Consider the following 7,876-nt stretch of genomic DNA (forward strand, 5'->3'; position numbering starts at 1 on the left):
CTTTCCCTATTTATTTGTTTTGTCACCCAAAATGCGTAATAAATATGCTTTTAGTCTTGGTGTCCTCTACAGTGGACATGTATGAAATCAACATCCTGTTTCATAACAGAAAGTCATATTTTGATTTGAAACCCCCTAATATTTTCCTGAGAGGGTGATTTATGACAAACAGTTTAAAAATGAGATTTAAATGATAATTACAAAATATTATCATATTTCCATAAGAGTGTTACATTTGATAACTAAATTAATGTCAGCCATTTTTGAAGGCCAAGGAGAGGGAGTGGTCATGGTGAAACTTACAAACATTTAGTATCTCTGAAAAACCCTGAATGTGCTGTGGCATGTAGAGTCTCAGAGAAATTCACTAAAATATAATGTCCTCTACAGAGGACTCAGGGTCTCAGGAGGCTAAAGACATGGTTGGATGAGTTTGGTGTGGAAGAACTTGACTGGACCGCACAGAGCCCTGACCTCAACCCCACTGAACACGTTTAGGATGAACTGGAACAAAGATCGTGAGCCAGGCATTCTTGTCCAACATCAGTGCTTGACCTCACAAACGCTCTATACTGAATGAATGGGCAAATTCTCACAGAAACATTACAAAATCTTGTGGAAAACGTTCCCAGAAGCTGTTATAGCTGGGGGAACCAACTACATATCAATGTCTATATATTTAGAAAGCGATTTCATTAAAGTTCCTGTTGGTGTAATGGCTGGGTGTCCCAATACTTTTGTCCATATAATGTACATCTTAATACATTTATATTGTCTTATATGTGTATATATTCCATTTACCCAAAATTAATTTGAACAAAATGCATTTTCTTCCCCCGTAAAGTACATTTTATCATATATATTATGTAATATGTAATATATTTTCAGTTTGAAAATGCACATTTCCTTAAGCTACGCCATTTTCAACTTCTATTTAGCATATATTTGAAATAAATTCTGGCTAGAGAAAAAATAAATATGTTTTTCTGTCATACATCCAGTTATCTATCCAATCACCAGCAACATATTTTCAGCAATGTTTTGAGCTGAAATGCATGACTAATGCAAAAATGTCACAGCCCAGTAATCTCTGTCATAGTCTAACACGCCAGCGTCCTATTCTGATGTTACATAAGATGGGAGCTATATAACACCTTCAGCCTTTTCCAAGTCTAGGACAACTGGAAACATCTTTATAGATTTCTAAAACCAGAACATTGTAATTAAAATTTGCCAAATTGCAGCAGAGACTGTGGGGCATCTACACCAATTAATCACTCTCCCTCTCCCTCTCTCTGTCTCCGTCTCCATCACACACAAACAAACACAGGTCGAAATAAACAGACAAATAAGGCAAACGAAAGTGTGAGTGTAAGGAAGTAGGAGTAGCAGTGCAGGTGTTAGTAGACTATGTAGTAAAGAATTTGGCCTGCCAACAAAACTGTTGCTGAACATAATTTGGGAGTTACACAAGGCACTTAAGCTCCAGGGAGACTTTTCCTGCAGACTTCAGGGTAAAAACAATATTAAAATGTGCAAATATCAAGAAAGTAAGTACATAATGCCCTAAAGTGTGCACCCATTTTTGTTAAACATGCATTTTGGCACTAAAGTGACACATTTATATGCAAATGAAATGTTACTGTTGAACTTGATATGCCATTAATGCCTGAAGTCGAGTTAATCACTGTGTTATGCACTGGTTATATTTACTTACATTTTAATGATTACTTCTCACTACATATTGTACAGAAGTAGTGTCCTTGAAAATATGATATATAAGTAGAGAATATATTCTGGTTGAATCGGACCAAAACACTAAATAGCAACAAAACAGAACAAAACTTGAAATGCAAAACTGTTCTGTTCTGAGGTCAGTATATGTGCAAAGTCCAAATGTTGATTCTAAGGTCATTGATTTATAGGCATGCCAGAAATCCACAAAGGCTTTGCACTGTGCTCATAAAGAAGATAGAACATAAAGGAGATTACAGCCACATATTGTGGTTTTGGTGAGTCTAGATGGATTATGGTGTTGTTATAGATAAAGGAAATTGCAGTGCTTGCAGAGATGCTGGTAACTTCATGAGAATTCAAGCGATAAAATTCATGCAGAATGTCAGAAACTGCTGACCTGTAAACCCAAGAGAACCCCTATCACCACTGTGATCTTGAGCGGGCCAGTTAACCTCAGGTTAAAGGAAGACTATTCTTGCCATTACTACGATAAGTTGGTTTTGATAAAATGGCTAGTGAGTGAAAACAGGCAAACACTGATTCCTGTCAGAGCCATGGCCTTGTGGGTAGAGCTCCGACATACTGTACAGTACTTTAAGCAACAGAGTCCTGACTTGAGGTCTCTTCTTGAACATGTTCCCTTTTCTCCCAGTCTCCATTTGACAGTCCTATCCAAAAATGACAAGAAAAGCTCAAAGATATACAAAACCTGCTTCTGTTCCAGACATTCACATTAGATTAGTGTTCAGTTATTACATCAGCTTTGTCTAAAATTTTCGAGCTACATCCACCAAACTCAGCACAGAGCTTCAGTCTGTTCTCACTCAGGTTACTTGATCTTTTCTAGCAGATCAGACTTACAGTTTTCCCATAGTGAATGATCAAAACATCATATAGACTTCTACTGATGATTTGTGACTGTTTTTCCTCAAGCTACATCCATCAGTCTTATCCAACTCTTTATGTTTTATTGATCTTAAAATATTCAAAATGAAAGTCCTATACCTTCAAGGCTTTAAAAACTATTTTAAAGAAACATTTTCAGGACTTTGTCAGGCAACATCAAAGTTAGACTTGCTGATCTGTTATTTTCTGTGTTAGAACGCTTAGTATGCAACCGACTGGATAGATTGTTCAGTTTATACACTTCTTTGACAGAAACAGCACCTCCAACACTTAATTTCCCCTTATTAGATATTATGTAAGTGTATTTTCCCCCATAAGAGTGTAACATCACTTGGTTTGATGCAATACAAATCTCTAACATGGTGGAAATACAAGAAAATACTGTGAATATTTAGAGATAGGAAATACAGTGTAATATTTAAAAAGATCATATTCGAATATCATAGAATCTTGCACATACAATCATCATTAAACTCAAATGTTCAGCCAATCCAGCATCATTCTTTTACCAGAAATGCAACATCTCGCAACATGCTATGATCCATTTAGCCATGAGGTACTGTACGGTGTTAACAGAGTGCTAGTCTGTGCAGCTGTGTCTGTCCTACACCATGCTGTCTCACTGCCCTTTACCCTGCGTTTAATCAGTCCGCTGGTCTGACTGAATGAGCATTAGTTTTCTCCATCTCTCTTCTCTCGCACTCTTTCTACTGTCTGAATGAACAATGCCAATTAAACTTTTTCTCTGGGCAGCCTCACTACCTCAGGAGCTGTGAGCACAGTTCTCATGGTGAACCTCATGGTAACAAGTTGAAATCATAATTTCTAAAAATATCCTGTCATAACTATGATTATATTGCTAATCTTGTGGATGCTTCCATCTAAAAAAACGGGATTTAAAGGGACAGTTCACACAAAATTGAAAACTCTGTTATTTAATAACATGTATTCACTGTTGTTCTACATTACTTTATTTCCTCAAAACCTAGAAACACAAAACCAAAATTTTCTGAGAATACCCTGACCATATACTGTTAATAGAGTCTGTTAAGCTCTAAAATGCACCTTAAAAATGTGGACCATAAAATATAATGGTTTCATTTTCATTGTGTGAATTACTGTACTGTTTAAAAACTCTAAGTACATAATGTATTAAAAAAGTGGTCCATATTAAAAACAAACATACTAGCAAATAGGCATATTGTAAATACTCTGTCAATTGACCTTTCACAAAGAGCTTGACTAACAGGCGATCTGACCAATCATAACGCCGAATCCGCCATTTTGTCTAAAAAACAAATCAGACAGGAGAGTAGATTAACTTAAGTGGACTTAATCTTGAAAAACCGTGTTGTAGTCATGGGTTGCTTAAGATAAGTGAAGCTCACGACGAAGAAGAATAGTTAAATACCCAGTCTTAAAAAAAAATCCACAGGGAAACAAACAGAAAAGATCCAAAACAGCAACGCAAAAGCAAATCCACATTAATAACCAACAACTGAGAGAACGAAACTAGGAGAATTTATACAAATGCAAAAGAGGAACTAATGACTTAATTAACTGAACACAGGTGAACTAAATAAGGCAATCAAGGGGAAACACAGGAAGCTAGGTCAAATGAACAAACTAAGGCAGGAGAACAGAAACAGATGGAAATGCAAAAGTCCATAACTGTGACGTGCATTTCCACGGTTGAAATAAAATACGTTCTGATGTTCCTTCATGTTTATTTTGTGCTTTAAGTAAATGAAAATACGATTGGTTCACGTGCCGCTTGAACTGAGGCAATACAGCGATCTGTCACGACACATTAAATAGCCACAAAACGTTATTTATTGTTTGAATTTCATAAAAAAAAGACAAAATTTGAAAGCTAAGAATTCATTATAATTTTGTTCTCTTAATTTGCTAGTTGCTTTCCATTCATCTACAGCAGATTTAGGACAATGAGTACATTGCAGAGGACATTTTTGTAACTGATGTCTCTTTTCCATTATCATAGGAGCTTTAGTATGTCCATGTCAAGATGGGGACAATATTCATGATGGTGAAAGATCCCATTGCTCATCCAGCCTGTGTTACATCAAGTGTTGAGATTGTTACATCCATGAGTATTCAGTGCAACATTGTGTTGTTCTTCTGACCAATCAAAAGAACAGCTCTCCTATTGCTGTAATATGGTAAATCCAATGATGTTCGTCACTATTCTGATGAAGTAAGTAATGTAATCCAGCCAAACTACCATTATAATACATACAATCCAATGACGCACAGGTGCTGCAATGATGTCATTTGTTTTTAGGGAGAGCTGCAGATCTAATTTTAGATGCATTTAAAAATAGCTGACTTTTCACTGCCACAATTTGCATTCCTCACACTTGATGGCTGATTTGTGATCTCTCCATAGACATAATCCAAATAAAACAGATCTCATACACTGCGGATTACTTTATCAGTTCGCAAGCCAACATTGCATACCACTGCAAACTTTTTACTTCACGACACAATCAGAAGGTTTAGGGTTGATGAACCATGTATAGCTAAGTCTGTAATAATGAAGAAAAAGAGAGAACAAGATGAGGAGGAGAGGGCTGAATTTGTTGTCTTGGAGACTGTTGCTAGGTAGCAATATCACCGAAGCTTAGTAACAGAGTGAGCTAAAGGGAGAGACACTTTTTGAGACTGTGACTTTTAAAAATGGGCAATAATAGATTAGACGCATATAGGGATGGTAACAACAGTTTTGAAAAATGTGTAGCTTGTGTGCGCTCATGAAGGTTGGAGTTAAGTCTAGACTTGAATGACCAGGATTATTTTTAGCCAACCTCAAGCAGTGAGAGACCCCTGGAGAATGGGAGCATTCAGAGATTTAATTATGGCAGAGGAGGAAGTGTGTGTGTGTGTGTGTGTGAAGGAGCGTGAGCAACGACTGATTTAATCAACAATACATACAATTAGCTCAGAGGACATTTAAAACTGTGAATTAATTTGAAATCAGAGAAGCTACATTTGCTTTATTTGATCCAGTGGTGGATTAGATCACTTGAAGTGTGTAATGGAATACATAATGATGTGTATTCAGCTGTGACCGTCTTCCCACTTCCACCCGAGAACATCCATCCCCAGGCTTATAACACACCTGAGGATGTATTCTTAATAAAAACAGACATTGATGACTCAGACATGCACTGTATATGAACTGACATGCTAATTACAAATAAATGTACAAGCATGTATATATGGGAATCTGACTCAAGTAAAGTAGGGACAGAATGTCTGAGACCAAAGACCATTGGGAAAAAATCAGGCAACCCTTTTTCAATTTTCTATTGTCCAGTTTCGGTGAGCTCGCTGAGTTAACTGTTGCCTTTATCAGCTCGATCAAGTCTGGCCATTCTTCTCTGACCTCTGGCATCAACAAGGCATTTTCACCCACAGAACTGCTGCTTACTGTATATTTTCTCTTTTTCGGACCATTCTCTATAAATCCTCGAGATGAAAATCCCAGTAGATCAGCAGTTTCTGAAATAGTCAGACTTGGCACCAACAAACCATGCCACGTTCAAAGTCGCTTAAATCACCTTTCTTCCTCATTCTGATGCTCGGTTTGAACTTATGCAGATCCTCTTGACAATGCCTACATGCCTAAATAGATTTGTATGAAAAGTGAAGATGTCTAAATCTAATTGCAATAGGGTATATGTCGAACATCACCTGACCAAACCCGGAAAACAGGTCTCATTGCTTCCGCTTGTCGGAGAACGTGTTAACAGTCGTATTAAATAATAGCGATATCTATGGACTTTTAAGATAATCAGTTAAACTAGCTAGCTGTTTTTATTGTTGACGTTTTATTCCATTTTTATATCTAAATGTGAAAAGAATAAAAATAAAAAAAAATTTTAGATATCAGTCCGCATATGTGATGGACATTGGTTATGATCATCATTGGTATCTACTTTGAAGGCATCTTGAGTAAAACTGCTTCATATTTAACTAAGCATATGCCAAACGCTTGAACCGGAAGCGACGTATTACTACAGTATTACTGTAGTAACAATAACATTTATTTTGGCAGAAACTAATGGTATTATTTTAAGTAATAATGAAATTTGATGTTTGCAAATGCAATGTATTCACAGCTTAATGTGCTTAGTTGATTTGGTATACTTAAATGTATTTATTGCCTTTACCTAATTTGACATTAAAATTATCATGATTATCATTATCATTTAGTGCATGTGCTTTTAAAGACTGGTCAATGTAATATGCGTACAAGAGCATCACCATGATGTATCATATACACAAACTCCCATTTATCAGTAAATGAGAGAGAAAAAAAGATCTTAAAATCCTGTTGACTTAAAAGTAAATTAGCATTTTTTAAATAATCATTGGAGATTATATACATGAAGAACTTTGAAATACAAGCAACATATAACAACACTAGGAAATATTAAATAATAGATGAAATATTATTAGACCTTTTGTTTTTGGTTTAATGCACATGTTAGCAGACACAATTTAATGCACATATTTTGTACTATTGCATGTTTAATGCACATTTTTTTAATGCCCACATTTTTAAATGCACATGTTTCAAGCACATAATGCGCAGCTTTAGCACATACTTGTGCATAATTGGTAATGTGCATGTTATTTAATATGCATGTTTACATGAACATACAACTCAGGGACAGGGCACTAAAAACTGGGACTGTCCCTAGAAAACGGGGACGTCTGGTCACCCTATAAGAGCACATTACATTTATGTGAATATTTTTTTGAATACAAATCTGCATAATATTGATGTGTAAACTAGACTGGTTACACAAAGCACATTACCAATAAAATCTGACGGCCACCATTTTTTCTCCTCGTTCCAGTCAGTGTCTCCATTCAGGTATGGAGCACATCTCTCACATTGTTGTTCAAAGATGGCCTTCTCTCTCAGTGCAAGGTCAGGTTTGAGTCCTCCCATGTAGTGTTGTTTTTGGCGGCCTGTTTTAATTTTAGTTTTAGTCTAGTCTTTGTGTGAAGCTGTCATTAGTTTTTATTAGTTTTAGTCACGTTCATATTCTTTTTAGTCTAGTCAAGTTTTAGTCAACTAAAAGTCTGAGCATTTTAGTCTTATTTTAGTCAGAATTATCCATGACTATTTTCGTCTAGTTTTAGTCGACGAAAACTGATGACATTTTAGTCTAGTTTTAGTCGACGAAAACTGATGACATTT

Source organism: Sinocyclocheilus anshuiensis, unplaced genomic scaffold, assembly GCF_001515605.1.
Source record: "Sinocyclocheilus anshuiensis isolate Anshui unplaced genomic scaffold, SAMN03320099.WGS_v1.1 scaffold213, whole genome shotgun sequence".
Classification (NCBI taxonomy): domain Eukaryota; kingdom Metazoa; phylum Chordata; class Actinopteri; order Cypriniformes; family Cyprinidae; genus Sinocyclocheilus; species Sinocyclocheilus anshuiensis.